The 15358-nt window shown below is 39.5% G+C and overlaps 1 protein-coding gene across 16 annotated transcripts in view; it reads right to left on the minus strand.

The window, feature by feature from the left end:
* Ptprd (protein tyrosine phosphatase receptor type D) overlaps positions 1 to 15358 on the minus strand; it is a 2207759-nt gene that overhangs the window by 502452 nt on the left and 1689949 nt on the right. Inside the window, exon 1 of one of the 16 annotated variants that reach the window (XM_046445828.2) lies at positions 8949 to 9058. The exons of 14 other annotated variants lie outside the window; for them this stretch is intronic. The gene's annotated coding sequence lies outside the window, so the exon portion shown is untranslated. Of the gene's footprint in view, positions 1 to 8679; positions 8843 to 8948; positions 9059 to 15358 lie in introns of those variants that run through there. One more of the 16 variants, XM_058579706.1, reaches the window with a different exon arrangement.

The raw sequence follows: 15358 nt of genomic DNA on the forward strand, positions 1-15358 counted from the left end.
AAAAGTTGGGGTGTTTTTGTTTGTTTGGTTTTGGTTTTGTTTTTTTGTCAGACAAAAAAATGAGGAGGTTCAGAAGAGAGATGATAAAAATTGGGATGCTAGCCAGGCACAGTAGCACTCGCCTGTGATCCCAGGGACTCTGGAAACTATGGCAGTAAGATCACAAGTTCAAGGCCAGCCCCAGCAACTTAGCAAAAGCTTGTCTCAAATAATAATGATAATAATAATAATAATAATAATAATAATAATAATAATAATTTTAAAAAGGGGTGGAGATGTAGCTCAGTGTTAATGTCTCCCTGGGTTCAAACCCTAGTACCAAAAAAAGGCTGGGAATGTAGCTCGGTAGTGGAGTGTTTGCCTAGCATATGGAAAGCCCTGGATTCAATCCCCAGCACTGCAAAAATAAATAAAATAAGAGTTAGGATGTAATATTGCTTAAAATCTTCACCCTAAGTCCCAACTTTATTTATTACACCTATATATTCAATCCTGGGCAAATTACTTAACCTTCCCATGGGTCAGTTTTCCTTTCTGTAAAATTATAATCTAAAAGCTTTAATTTGCATAGTGTTATCCAGAGATTATACATGATATTGAAAGTAAAGTACTGAACAGAATGCTTGGCACATTGTAAGTGCTCAGTAAATTTTGGTGACTATTATGCATTGACTGATATTATTGTACCTGTAATACCAAGATTATTAAAGGAAAAATTTTCCTCATAAAGGAATTTTGATTTATACCTATCTCATGGTGCTGAGTATCGTCAAAGGTTTCTAATGAATAATTTTATTCCTTGCATTCATGATTTCAGTTAAATTCAACTCAAATCTCTTTAGTTCATATCAAATCAAAGAAAGGATATAGCACCTGAGCTACGCATTAGAAAAATGAAAGAAAAATAAGACATTTTCAATGTACGCAAGGTTGATAAGGAGAAAAAGGGAAATCCAGAACAGTCATGGTAGAACCAAAGAGATGACCAAGAGCAGACAGACTCCTCAGTGATAGCACAGAATGCAATACTGCACAATCACAGAGTGAGAAGGCTGAACAGGCAAATTAGGGTTGGGCTGAAAGGGCTGAAACTGAGGGGCTGGGTATTAAGCACTCAATTATGTAGTTTTGACAAAATTTGCAATACAGAAAGCATGTTTTTAATAAGAATGAAAGAGAAGAAATAAGAAACACAAAGACCACACAGGAAGCTATACAGGGAGTGCTGAGCATCTAAACACAGAGTGAAGTTAGAAAGGGAGAGGAAGTGATAAAGTGAAGAAATTACAGGAATAGAGCCTACAAAACCAGAGCGGAGTGAAAGGAAGGAAAGAGAAAGACAGGACACCAGGGATTCTAGTTAAGGGATAAGTTACATACTGAAGCAGGAAGAAAGGGGGAAGTAGACCTGACCATGGATGCTGCACAATATTTTGGATTTACAAATACAAAGCAAACTCTGAAATGGAGAGTTTGCCATACAGAAGAGTCTTCTACTTCTCAATCATCTAACAAGCTGATAGCATTTCAGGTCTGGAACTCCAGAGAGATTCCAGGAAACTCATTTTTGGGGTCCTCTATGGAGACATTATTAGCTCTATGATAAGTGGCTAGGACTATCCCAGCAGACAGTACAGGCAGTGACTAGAAGAAGGCTACAAACACAACCATAATGGAAGAGTCTAGAATGAAGATGGAGACCTAGAAGTCAAAACACCACAGGAAGAGGAAATTCAATGTTGATGAAGAGTCAAAGGGAAGTTGGAAGGATCAACTTGCATCCATGGGATATTTCCAAAGGAAGATGCTTCCAATATATTACTCATCTAGAGAGATACAACTCTTTCCAACCCCCCAGGAAAAAAAAAAAAACAATTACATGACGAATGAGTACTCAGAATATTTAACATTTTCCAACAGATTATTACTCCCAGCTAGCCTAATAATCTCAATAGACCCAATTAAAATAAAATATAGAACCACGAATCTAAAGAATCTCACTAAGCTATTTCAACCAGAGAAGTGTGAATTGGTAGGTATTGTTTGATTTTCTTTTACAATCCTTTAATAATTTTTCAATTAAGTTCTTACTACAAGTAGTTGGAATATGTTTTCACGGGAAGTCCAGCATGTACTTGTACAGTAAGAAACAATTAGCATGTGTTCAATATGTCCCTTTCATTGGGATGGGCATCAGAAAGGGGATAAAGGAAAACTTTATTTTAAACATTGAAAACAAATGTCTTTGGGACCTATAATGGGATACTGGATCAGCATTGATGTGTGTAGTTTAATTTCTTCCTGTGATATTGTACTGGCGGATCTTAGGGAGAGACAGAAGGCAGTAAATTCCTATCCTCCATCAATACATTTGACCTCGGAGCAAACCCCACAACTGGCTACAGGCACCCACCATCCATCATTGCTCTTGAAACCTGATCCTTCAGGAAAGGACAGCTGCACTGGGCAAAGAGCTAAGCAGCTTTCTAAGATGCACTACCAGTGAAGGGCCAGGGAAGGTACTTCTTTCTGCTTCAATATTTTCATTAACTGCTTTTCTAAACATTTCTTCCCCCAAATTGCATCTCCACATCATATCAACTGTCTTCAGGAATCTATGAATACATTCCTGACTTCTAAAAGAAATTCTGTGTACGTTCTAGGTAAAATCATTTCTAGCTCTTACTTTGAACAGTGTCTGAGATAAGCAGTGTACTGTGGCATGCTAACATGCACAGACTTCAATAAACACATTGGGCTAGAAAAGATTGCTCCAGAATCTGTAGTAATTATAGCAAGTACAAAACAGAGTGCCAGTAAGTAAGCATACACAAGCACCCATATCCAACAAATATTAATTTTAAATCAGGTGGCAGTAATTTAGAGCCAATAGTTGAAGACAGCAGATCTTCATTATAGAGACCAGTGTTTCGAATATAGTATGTCCACCACAGACTACTACTATGTTTGGGAAGCTTTTAAAATTTAAAATACAAAAGAAGACGAATTCTTATCATCTAATTTAATCTTCACCCGATGTACAGTTATTCTCTCCATTTCACAGATGATAAAACTGAGGCTCTAAAATATGCTATCACAAGAAATAATAAGGTGAACATGCAGATCGTCTTTCAGCAAATTTATGTTCTTTTCACTGAAGCATAAAAAGAAAATTGGCCGATATTGTACAAAAGAAGTTCATCCACTAAAGCTTAAAAAAGGAGTTTCTTGTTACTTGTGATCTAATGATTACAGATGATTTTTGTATACATCTTAAAGTACAATTTCTCCAAATCCCAAAGCCATCCTGAGGAACACTGTTTTCTAAACACAATTCACAAATCTCAATTTAGGTAGCTACTGCTACATTAAAAAGCTCAAAGGCCATTAAAAAAAAAAAGACAATTAAGAATTTATAAATTTAATCAATCTCATGAAACTGACAGATTTACGAAGGTTAAATCCAGTAAATAGCAATGTGGTAAAGGTCACAATGCTCCTGACATTGTTATCTGAATGTCAAAGAAGAACCAAAGTTAAGTAGCATTTCTGTTTAGTGAATTCAAAGAAGTCAAAGAAAGCCTGGGCTCAGATGGTGCTCTGGCTCTTACATTTTGTTTGGAAATGTTAAAGAAGCCAGAGGGGCCTGCCATATAAATGCAACCATTTTACAAAGGAAAGCAAGGTTTGTCTGCTGCAGGTGAAGAGGGAGGAAAATCCAAGTTGTCTCAATACTATTCGCCTACTGATACCCTTGACCTACCAGCTTACAGACAGCACAAACTTCCTTACCTTTCCAAATATTCAGCTCTTTCATTTAACTTATTGTCTATAACATGTAAGAATTTGATCTGGACAAGAGAAGAGGTTAAAAAGCCATAAAAAGGCTTCTTCTTTTTTTTTTTTTTTTTTTTAGTTTTCAAAAGGCTGTACACCAATTGACTAGATTTGATATAGTCCTGTTAAATATATCTAAGCATCAAACAGAAAATAATGAACAGAGAGCTACTGAATTAATTATTTTGAAAGCGAAGTGGAGGAACATTGTGGTTGTTAATTTAGTCCTTTTTCCCACTATGAGTTTTTTAACCCTTTTAGGAGTGTGGAAGTATACATAAACATAATACTTTAATGTCTAAGTATTAAAGATATTTTATAAGTAAAATATTAAGAGAAGAAAATGCAAAGTGATTGCTGATAATAGGAAAGCATAAGTAATTTATTAAAGGTGAAAAGAGAGACATAAGGTTTAAATTTAATTTTATGAAATATGTGTTGTAAGAATGCTGTATCATTAATGCTTCAGCCTCAGATTGTTGTCACAACATTAATATTTAGGTTACATTAGGTCAGAGATTACTGTAACATATAAGCATTTGTTCTTTGACCTTTCTAAGACTTATGACACAAAGGAAGTACTGAACTTTTACATCTGAGGCTATGATTTCATATAATGAACAATCAATGAGCACACGTCATATATTCTTCTAGCTCTTATTCTTAAGGGCTTTGATTGTGGAGAGCTAGAATGCACTTCTATTTATATTTTATTTTTTTTTTTTTTTTTTTTTTTTTTTATTTAATTTTTTATTGTGGGTTGTTCAAAACATTACAAATTTCTTGACATATCATATTCCACACTTTGATTCTAGTGGGTTATGAACTCCCACCTTCACCCCATACACAGATTGCAGATTCACATCAGTTACACATCAATTGATTTACAAATCTATTTATATTTTAAAAAGGGAGATTCTGGACACTTTCATTGTCGAAACAAATGTAAGCCAAGGATGGCATTTTAGTAAGTGTGACCAACTTATGATTAGAAGCAAATGAGATTATCCATATAGAAAATATCTGCAAACAAACCTGTCCTTTGGTAGAAATGTCACTGTGCTACAAAATTACAGCTTCTTAAACAAGTGATGCTTGTTGGAATAAAATTTACTGACAAATCCCTTCTAAGCAATCTTCTTCCACATTATCAGATTTCTTCAGTTGATGTGCTATATGGGAATCCTCAATCTTTGAGTTCACAGAGAGAACTTTTCTCTTTGCTCTTTCTTGGCAAAACACTGATAATATAAAACAGAATGTTTTTAAACACTGATTTTGCTCCAGGCTGCAATTTGCCTCTACACCATCACACAAGTAAGTAGCTTTCTTCAAAGATTTTCTCAAAGAAACTATACAGTACCAAGATTAAGCAAAGAAAAGCTATGAAACTCCACAAGGCAATAAGAGATTCACAGTAAGACAGGCTTAACACATTAACTCATTTGCTCAGGCTCACCTTCAACCAAAAACTACTGTCCCTTTAAGAAAATAGGAAAAGATAAAGCATTATTTGAATAGTCTGGGTAAACTTAACAACTGTATTTTTATATTTAGCACTTTATATATCTCAACTTGTAACACAAATCCTAAAACTATATTTTTTGTTCACTAAACTAAATACACTATATCAAAGGCAAAGTGCATTTTCAAGATTCCCAGAAACTTTAGGAAATTAAAAGGTACCATAACCAAAGGTTATATGTACAGCTTTTGAAGATATTAACCTTAAGTCTGATGCTCCCAGGATCACAAATTAAGAGTCTAGAGGCTTCACCTCTGGACTATTCCCAAACACACAATGAAACTAGCAAAGGGTGATTTTAAAACAAAATCACCTTGAGGAATTCATCTCTCTTTAAGTGGTACTTTAAATATATAATCATGCTAATGAATTCTTATTTATCCATAGAATCTTCTTAAATACAGAATTGTTCAGTGGCTTGATATATCAAGTTTGGCCTGAAGGAAATCCAATATGCAAATACTTTTAGTGTGCTCTTACAAATAGTCACCTTGTCAGTTTGAAAAACTGAAAATCAACAAAAGAACATTGTAAGTATACTTGACCTTATTGCCCAATGTCTATCAAGATTGGCACAGCTGGTCGATTTCAAATTTGTGAAACTGACACTTAAAAATGTATAGTGCATCTTCGTTCCAGGTCCCTCAAGTGCTGACTAAACTGTAGTCACAGTGTCAGATTCTCCTTCCCTACAAACTTGCACAGCACTTACAAAGCTAGTTTAATCACACCATCAATCTATGACTAGACTTCCCTTAAAGTAATCTTGCTTCATTTATCTTTTAAACCCTACATTATGCAAATAACACCGTTATCAATCCAATAAGGAAAAGTTATTAATGCTCTTTCTTACCATACACTGAGAAACTGGGGTCACATAAGAATCTGTACAAATAACTCTTCTGTTTTACACTGTCTATGAAAAACCCCCCTTGAACCACCATAGTGTCTGAGAAGCCTTAAATAATATTCTTGAAATATCCTTCAGTTTCTATGATTGATATCAGAGCAGGAGTTCATGTATTAAAAAGAAAACAACAAAAACTTGAGGGATGGTCTACTTGAAATTTTTTTTAAATATCTCTCTAGGAAGGGTTTGCATTGCCATACCAGGATACCTCCTGGATATAAGAACAGTTATACAGGCCCCTAGTGGCTTACCAAATAGCAGCAGATTAGGGAATTCCAATTGAGTTCTCCACTTTGAGATATTTTGGTTCTAAATGAGTGTCAATCTTAAAAAGCAAACCAAAGCATTGCATTTAATACTTCAAACAGTTTTACATCTATAGTTATCTGTCATAATACATAAATATTAAAATATATTGCCACATTTCATTACTTTACTAACTATACAATTGCTCTGGCCCAAGTAGAATTTGTGTTACATAACCTCCACAATAAAATGGTTAATCCCTCTACCTCTTTACATGTCATTTTATTATAAAAGCAATACATTACTCAAGTATATTAAAATACATTAAAGAGAGACACTTTTTCTATTTAATTGCATTCCTATCAAACCATTATTACTGAAGGCTTTATGCTAGTGTTCACTCTTTACAATGAGATATAGATAAAAACTAAATGCCACTTTTACAGTGGTAGAAATCTAAATGTATTTCCCAAAAACAGCCAGTGATAAAACTCATCTTGTAGTGTACCTATTTTAAAAGATATACAATTATTAACACCCCTAAAGGCCCCCATCCTCTCGCTGTCTTTCCTTCACAAAAGAAAATTTCAGGAAGGCACATTTACAGCTTTTAGCAATTTTTAACTGGACACAGTCTGACAGCTGAATTCATGAAACTGACCAGCTTGTCAATTTCACACTTTGAAAGTACAATAATAGCTGATAGCATGAGGGTGAATTTAAGAAATCTGTCACAGAATTGCTGGCTCCATTGAAAAGCAAAGTACAGTACATAATTATGGGAGGTGGGAGGTAGGGAAAATTGCATTGTCCATTTAGGATATCTGTTTCAAGAATTCCTACCTGAGGCACTGAAAATGTGTTCTCTCTTTGCTATAATAACTGTCTGAGGCATCTAATAGAATTTGTTTTGAAAATAAATACAATATCTACTAAGCATGTTCCTGATCATCATCATATTACTTATAACATAATCTTTAAATTGGTATCATGGAAAGATTCCTTTAAATCAAAAGGTTGTATCTTGGTACATCACCCTGGTTTTTACTCAAGTTGAGTGGCTGGTGGATACACTTTGAAACAGAAAGAATAGTCCAAATGGTTGGTCAGAACTATCTATGGTGGAACTAACTCCCCATAGGTGAGCTACAAGATGGTTATAAAGAATACACCAAAGGGTAAAGTCCACATTAGTAACTCTTTAAATCCAACAGCCAATGTGCCTCAAATTACTAGCAGTTACTAGTTACTAAGAGCTCAAAATGTGTGAGCTGCCCTTTAAGTAACTGGCACTGTGTCTCTGACATGTATAAGAAATAATAATAACAACAACAACTTTAAGAGGAAATACAGGGAGAACAATCTCTCAGGGATCTTCCTAGGTACTTAAAATGCAAACTGTAGACTGGGCTGGGGGATCACTCTAGTAAATTTAGAAAACAGAGGAGACATTTGGCAAGTTAGTGTACAGGGAGGTGAACTGGAAACAATACAATCGGATTGTGATAGTCCGGGTTTTGAAGAATAGAACTACTATCTGGAATCCTGGAACACCCAATTAATGAAAGCCAAGCTCACAGTTAGTGTTCAAGACTTCTTTTTAAGCATAAGAAAACTGATTTCACTTGTTAGTGTTTTTAAATTAGAATAAATGTCGCAGAGAAGCAAGTTTTCTACATGCCTATGTAAAAGCTACAATAAATCTAAAGGAAGCAAAAAAAAATTCTTTGGTTTGTTCGTGGCTTTCTTTTCAAATTGTTTCCTACAACTTTAGCTCTTCATTATAAATTAAGCGTCCCCTTCCTTGTGAAATAAGTGTATGTCTAAGTACACCAGATTCCCGTGGCAGAAATACAACCTTTGATTCTGCCATGGAAAGGTCTCCAAAACAATCCCCCTCCTCTATGGCAGCCGCGTAGACTTTAATTCCTGCTATTTCTCCTTCTCCCCACTAGTTCAGAGGAAAGAAAGAAAAAGAAATCGCCCCCTCACCATAATCAGCCCTCCTTAAAACAGTAATCTCCGCCTTTAAAAAATTATATATCTAATATGCGGTGGCAAAATCCCTGAGTAAGGTCGGAATGCCCCACCGCTCCCCGTTTTTCCCCAATACTACGCCCACCCTGGGAGGAGAGGAGGAGGGTCGCACAAACACACGTACCCGGACACCCCTATTCTCTAGAATCGCCTCTTTCCGGGGTCTGAGGTTTCAGGCGAGAAGTGAACCATGCAGGGGAGGACCTCTGCCCGAGAAGGTTCAGGAGAAGAGCAAACTGTGTGCGCTCCGGTGCCCGGGCGCGGGGCTCCTGGACGCGGGAGCATGTCGCTCCGGCCGGGGAGGCGCCGGCAGCCCGGGCTGGGCACAGGGCGATCCCGGCGCGGCTAGAAGGGAGGACACAGAGGGGCGGACTGGTCAGGCAGGGGACTTACCTGGTCATGTTGGCTCCGGGCAGCCGCCGCCACCGCCTCCCGCGCCGCCACCAGCACTTTGCTCCAGCGCCTTCGCGCCCCGCCACGGCCGCGCAGCCTGCGCCTGCCCGCGCCGCCGCCTCCGGGCGGCCAATTTAATCCCGCCGAGCAGCGGCCGCCGCCGCGGGAGCCCCCCTGATCGCTGCCGCCGCCCAGTCCTGGTGCGGCCAGCCCAGTCCAGAGCGAGGAAGTGGAGGAGAGTCAGCGAGTGAGTCCAAAATCCCGAAATCCAGCATCCAAGGGAGCGCGTCCCCCCGCCCTCCCTCCACCCCTACCCCTTCTCCTCCTCCTCCGCCTCCTCCTCCTGTTCCCGGGCCGTCCTCCTGGCCCTTCAGAGCCCGCGGCTTCGCGGCGGTTTCTCCTCCTCCCGCTCCTCCTGCTCGCCCTGAGCCCGCTTCTCCGGCTGCCGCTGCCGCCGCTGTGTGGCTCCTCTCCCTCCTCCTCCTCCTTCTCCTCCTCTTCCTCCTCCTCCCGCTCCTCGATGCTCCGCCGCTCGCGGCTGGGGGGTCCGGGGCCGCGTCTCCTCTCCTCCCTCCGCCTCTCCTGTTTCCTCCTTCCTGCTGCTGCTTCTTTTAAAGCAGATTCTTTGGCCACAAATAGCAACTCGACTGCCCCCCTCAGCGCCTCCCCTCCCTTCTTCTCTTCTTCCCCCCAAAAGTGAAGCGCACCCGAGGTAACCAGAAACTGAGGCCCACAGGGGGAAAGGGGAGGCGGGGAGAGGGGCCTCGGCGACGCCTGGAGGAGAGCCGGAGCGAGCGGAGTCCAGGGCCAAGAAGTGGGATGGCCAGCCCAGCCCAGACCTTGGACCCGGCGTGAACCTAGTGGTTACTGTTGCAAGCGAGGTGGTTTGGTGGGGAAATTAAATGAAAAAGCTCAGGAAAGTAATTGGAAAGGCTTCTCTCTTTGTTTCCTTGAATGGGTGATTTCTAAAATCCTCATAACGTGCTGGGGATCCCACGGAATCGTTGTGCCCCAGCGCTAGGGTGTTGTGTGCGCCCTTTGCCTGCGCGAGAGTGTGAGTGTGGATGCGTCCGGGCGCAGGGAGAGCCAGGCCCGCTGCGCCCGCTGGCGAATCCCTGAATCTGGATCACTGACCCACTGAGAGGGCCAGAGGGCTGGACGAAGGAGGGGCAGGCAGGAGTGCTGGGCGAAGGAGGCACCATACCGCACACACACACACTCTCTCTCTCTCTCTCTCTCTCTCTCTCTCTCTCTCTCTCTCTCTCTCTCGGAGGGGGCGGGGTGACGTCACTCTTCAGTATCCATCCACCCGGTGAGAAAAGACCCTCTCTCATAGATTCACTCATCTCCTAGAGAGGCACACCCGGGCGCTTCCTACTCTGCGTCCTGGCGCACCGGAGGAAAAAATTCTGGTCGCACCCTGTTCAGAGCTTTGATAATAATATAAGGAGCGCGCGTTGATGAGACACAGTTTGTGTTCGCCCCAGTTCACCTTGGCAGCCTCGTTCGGGGATGCTTGTAGGATCCACTTTGGCGGCAGAGAAGGAGAATGGGAAGCACTGAATCCAAATCCTGGTGTAACAACTCTTGTTTTGCTTTCATGCTATTTGCTTTTATGATATTGGAAGTGCAGTGCTCCCCAGCTTCTGTGAAGGACAATATAAACCCTCTCCCCAGACAGGAGCCCAGTTGTTGGCATACACATTCTTTATCCACAGAACGCAAGGGTGGCTAACGTGCCCTGTGTGGATTGATAAGTAAGAGATCTCCATAGGATCTCCAGCCCCTTGGAGAAAGTCAGCAGCTGGAAGCCACCGTTGGCAATTGACCCGTCAAATTTCGTTAGAAACTTGGTCAGAAAGGTTAAATAAAGTAAAGCCAGGGCCTCCATCCACCTCCATTGTTCATCCTGTGTTCAGGCTAGCACATACAAACAATACTTACTCCTGCAGACTCCAAGCTGTCTTCAAAAGAGCAAAGGTAAGCAGACCTCCTTATATTCAACCTAATGATCCTGTTTCCTGACTGTTGTCTCAAGCCACCCATGTGTTTCTACCATCTGCATGCTATGCTCCTGAAAAGCGCTAAAGGATTGGTCAGTAATCCTCTGCCTCCTGTGTGTTCTAAAAAAAAGGCACATAGTTTTGGAGTCTTCAATTAAATGAAGTTTAGTTTTCCAACAAGTTAGGGGTGAAGGAGGAGCATCCTAGCATGACTCTTTTTCATTTTTCCTTTTTAATGGTTAGCCTCATAGTGAAAATCAGGAAGATTTTCACCTTCCAGTCAGGTATACCCTCCAGTCTTTCTGATGATACAAGCTGAAAGACTGAGCAGGTATGATGAACTTCTGCTCCTTGTGCCCTTAAGATAGATTTGGAAATCTGAGCCTCCTGATAAATGATTCTCATCTAAGATGTAAAATCCACCATGGCTTTCTCATTGCCACATCCTCCCCCATCCCACTTTCTTCATCCAAAGTAGAATATTAGAGGAATAAACATTTAAAATCCTACTACTCTACTTCTCTGCTGTTATCTTGGGTGGAGCAACTCACAACCCACTGCCTGCACATCTGACTTCATTTGAGAATAATGCATCTAAGAAGACTGACTGCTCTCTGGGAGCTTAGCCTAGGAAATATCATCCCCCTGGTAGTAAGATAGACTAGCTATAGAAATCAGCAATTATTTTTTACCAAGGTGAGCAACAGCAGGTAAAAAAGGGACCCAGACATCAAGGAAACACAGGAGAGTATAAGTAAAGGACACAAGCCCAACTTTTCTGTCACCACGAGGTCCTCAATGTTCATTTCCCTACTACAACTGAACATCTGAGACAAAGAGGTAAGGATCTAGGGCAGCAGCTAGAGAGTGTGAGCTATTATTATACAAAAGAGACTGAGAATTATTCAGGGTGATGCTGCTGAGGAAAGGCGAGATAGACAAATAGAGAGCCAAACTTTCTCTGCACATCCGAGTAAAAGTGGGAGGAAGATTGCAGCCAGATACACATATATTAATGCAGACTTGTAACCAAAGAGCACTGTGATGCTGCAGCATCTTATGTAACTATTTACTCTTTGGAAATTTTAAATCAAAGAACACCAGAAGTAGATTAATCATCTGTTGAAATTTTCTCGTTTTTATAGGTAAGGAACCTGAGTCCCTGAGGTCACCCTCCTCTTTGGTGGCAGAAGTAGAGTAAAAACTCAGATATCATGACCCAGTTTCTCCTGTCACATAAACTATTCCTTATCACCTCCAAGCTCTGGATCAAAGAAACCATTTTTCCAACTTATCAATGAGCAATAAATATAAAATGCCTTAAAACTATAAATACATGGAGGAAAAAGAAGCAATAGGACCAGACATTTTCTTAGCTCCCTTCCAGTCCTAACATTTTGTGATGAATAGCACACAGGAGCTTTGCTATAGCACAACCCCCTCTAGTGCATAATTCAGCATACGATGAGTATGAGTCTGTTTTGGACCCCATCCAAGGGAGTTAGTTCCTAGAAGTACTGGAAAGATTTCATTCTCATTTATCATGAAGCATCGTAAAAGAAGACTAAAAATAGTCATGATGAAAATAATAGTAATCAATTGTTCCAGTTACATTATGTGCTAAGCATGTTATCCTGCTTTTTTTTAAAGACACATTGTGACCTTTATTGGCTCACAAATCTAATGGGTTATGAACAATATTTGGAAAGAAATGTTTTTGGTCATATGGCTAGTGATTAAAGGAGAAAGTTTGAAAGCCACTGCCTCCTCTCCAGTCTTTACAATGCTTTGCTAGTTAAGTATCATTAGTTCCATTGTGTAAGTGAGGAATGAGATCAGAGAGGATATTTTGGTCAACCTGACAACAAGCAAGTGACCAAACTAGAATTGAACGTAGGTCCATTTAACTTCAAACTCTTGTGTTTTTACTTCTGTAATGATGATAAATTATGAACTGAGGGATGGAATAAATTGTTGTTAATCATATTTTCTTTGTGAGGAGTATAGCGTTTTTTATTAAATTCAGCTAGAATAGAGAAACACAGAACAGATCCAAATGACATGTTCTGAAGATAATGAGTGGCGTCTTAAGGTAATGAAACTCATATCTGAGACCCTTTCTTGCAGGTGCTAGGTTGTACCTAACATTCTTCTTTAATTTGCTGCTAAATGTAGAAATGAAATAATAGTGGTTTGAATAAATCTTTACCTCTTAAAGTGTTAAAATGTTTGAGTTTTAAAAATTAACTCACACAGAGACACTCCCTACACTGAACAATATTTTGCTTACTTGAGTGACATAAGATACATGCATATAAAGATGCACAGAAATAAAGTAATCAGACAGCACTATAATTCCACCTACATTACAAAGAAGAAAGGAGGATCCAAGAACTCAGGCACCATGCTAGCTTTTTTGACTCACATAGTCCTGTGAATCCTACCTATAACATTGCACATTTTGTTGTGTAATTCCCATTCTTCAGATTTGAAAGCTCAAACTCAGCTCCAGGAGATGACTGAAATGAGTGTCTAATCCTGGTCTTTCTGATTTTAGTATCCAATACAAACAGGTGGACTTCCAGGTGTTTAGAGGTTTGGAGACTGGCTCTGCAAACATTCACACGTTTCTGCATATGAAAGAAGTGCAGTTTCTTTTTCTCTAGAGCAGCATCTCTTTTTGCTGACAGGCAACACTATCCTCTTTAAGAAAAGACATCCCTATCTTTCTATAACTAAAGGCCTAGAGAAGCCAAGCCCTCTCTCTTGACTGCTCAGTTTGGCCTGCTGCATTTCACCCTCACCTGCAGTGTATAGAGGACGTTATGGTACGATGCTATTTTCCATTGGCTCTGCTACTGGAGATTACAGCATGCGACTGTGACAAATGGATATTCCCATTAAATTCTTTAGTAGAGTGGGGCATTCCATTAACCATTGGCACCATCCCAACCCAAGTGAAACATTGGGTCATTTTTTTCTTGTGAGCAATAAGTGAAAGGAGAAAACAAAGGATATACTCTAATTACCTTTCCTATTTTTTTGTTGCATGCATTATGATAGCCGTATATTACAATTATTTATAATTAATATATGACAAGCTGTCAGCTAAAATTTAACAGGTGATTTGTCAAGAAGCCCCATTAATACATGCATTAACTATTGGCTTTCAGTGTTTCCTAACAATAAAATTGTGTCTTGTTTTGTTTTTGTTTTTTTAATCTATACAGTTTAGACATCAGATTCACATATTTTTATATATTTGCAGCATCTTTTTTCAAACACAACTATTTCTAACCTAAATGAGTGTGTTGTTATCAATGTCAGGTATAAGCATTTTTTATCACTTTGTTTTAAGTGTCAGTGTTTTAACTGAGGAAACCAATGGCCTCTTGTTTATTTGTAAGTTTTATTCCTTCATGATTTTAAATACATTGTTAACTGATATCCTGGAAAGAAAAGTCAAAGCTGAGTGGAAGGAAAGTAACTGCACTCTGTATTTGTATCTTAACATTAGAGAACTTTGAAATGAAGGAATATTTTAAAATACAGAAAAAGATTAGGAAGTCACCAAAAACCTAGTAATTAATCAACTGAATAAAGGAAAAATCAACAGAGACGAAAAACTGATAAAGTAGGCTTCGTTTTGCTGAGTGATACAAGAATGGGGCACACAGTAGAAATGAATCACAGATAGTTCCTGGGATAAGGAACAAGAGTCTTTGAAAGTAGGAATATCTTGGTTTCAGTATCTGTAAGAATGTCCAAGACACAGGACATAACCTGAGCTGAAGTTAAATTTTATACTACAATTTTATTAGTGGCTCCACAGCCAAGCAAAGCTTGCACTTATTAAGAGAATGATAGAAAAGTAAAGCAGCATTTGTTTAAAATTTCATTTGCACAAGCCTGACTCTTATCTTTTAAGACTAGGACATGCTGCCGGCTTTTAATGACTTGCAATCAACTACTGTAGAGGGTGCTGAACCTCCTTAATGAACAAATGTGCTTCAAGATTCAATGGTTAGGAAGAGAAAAAAAACAAGAGTCAAATCCAAAGCACAGCAGCTTTTCAAGCTAGTAAGACTTCTGTGCCCACCAACCAAGTTCAGGTTTAATGTTTTTAGCAAGAAAGCACTGATACAGAGCTGTGAAATTTTTATTTTATTTATTTAGGTACCAGGGATTGAACCCAGAGGCTCTAACCACTGAGCCCTATTCCCAGCCCATTTTTATCTTTTAATTTGAGACAGGGTCTTGCTTAGTTGTTGATGCTAGCTTTGAACTTGTGATTTTCCTGCCTCAACCTAACATACTTAGTGTAGTGTTCTCTCAGCCACTGGAATTACAGGCATGTGCCATCCGGCCTGGCCTGTGAAATTATTTTTAAAGACTTTTTTCTAATAA

Source organism: Marmota monax, unplaced genomic scaffold, assembly GCF_021218885.2.
Source record: "Marmota monax isolate L192 unplaced genomic scaffold, Marmota_monax_Labrador192_F-V1.1 WCK01_AAM20220418_F8-fsc00124, whole genome shotgun sequence".
NCBI classification, from domain to species: Eukaryota; Metazoa; Chordata; class Mammalia; order Rodentia; family Sciuridae; genus Marmota; species Marmota monax.